Source organism: Arachis ipaensis, chromosome B8 (assembly GCF_059453495.1).
Source record: "Arachis ipaensis isolate K30076 ecotype BB chromosome B8, ASM5945349v1, whole genome shotgun sequence".
In the NCBI taxonomy this organism is placed as follows: domain Eukaryota; kingdom Viridiplantae; phylum Streptophyta; class Magnoliopsida; order Fabales; family Fabaceae; genus Arachis; species Arachis ipaensis.
The window spans coordinates 91,759,511-91,760,317 of record NC_142443.1 but is presented as its reverse complement, the minus strand read 5'-3'; the positions used below and the strand labels follow the sequence as shown (position 1 = coordinate 91,760,317).

Sequence of the window (807 nt, the reverse complement as noted above, 5' to 3'; positions counted from 1 at the left end):
AGTTCCCCCACCCAAAGTTTGGGTGGTTCCTCCAACTAGAGTTAAAGGTTTTAGAATATGGATCATTAGCTTGCCTAGATGAATTTCTAAGGTAATTAGCTTCCTCCCAGTTAACTCCTTTTTCTATGTCCAACTCTTCTTGAGGTGATGGTTGAGTGTGGATAGCTGTAGCCTAATTTTTCTCCATTTGCTTGGTCAATTCAGCCAGTTGCTTGGTGATCATCTTGTTCTGGGCCAAGATTACATTCATATGGTTTAATTCCAAGACTCTCCTATTGTTGCTCCTATCTGAGGCATAAAAATACTCATTGTCAGCCACTGTCTCTATAACATCAATGGCTTATTCAATGGTCTTCTTCTTATTAAGGGAACCTCTAGATGAGTGATCTACAGCTTTCTTTGATTTATGATTCAGCCCTTCATAAAAAATATAAATTTGCACCCACTCATTAAACATTTCAGGGGGGCATCTCCTTATCAAATCCTTGAATCTCTCCCAGGCTTCATAAAGAGGCTCACCATCCTGCTGTCTGAATGTCTGCACTTCAGTTCTTAGCCTATTTACCTTTTGTGGAGGATATAACCTTGTTAAGAATCTGTTCATTACATCTTCCCAGGTGGTCAAGCTTTCCTTGGGAAAGGAATCCAGCCATTTTGATGCTTTGTCCCTTAAAGAAAATGGAAACAGTAGCAATCTATAGGTGTCAGGATGAACACCATTAGATTTAACTGTGTCACATATCCTTTGAAATTTAGTGAGATGCTCATTAGGATCCTCTTGGGCACTTTCTCCAAAAGAATAGTTGT

The 807-nt window shown here is 39.4% G+C and overlaps 1 non-coding gene across 1 annotated transcript; it reads left to right on the top strand.

Moving 5' to 3' along the window:
- The first annotated feature begins 451 nt into the window (after nucleotides 1-451).
- LOC148548818 (small nucleolar RNA R71) lies at nucleotides 452-559 on the top strand. Its single transcript, XR_015897542.1, has one exon. It is a non-coding gene; the product is annotated as a small nucleolar RNA R71 (small nucleolar RNA).
- The last annotated feature ends 248 nt before the right edge of the window (nucleotides 560-807 follow it).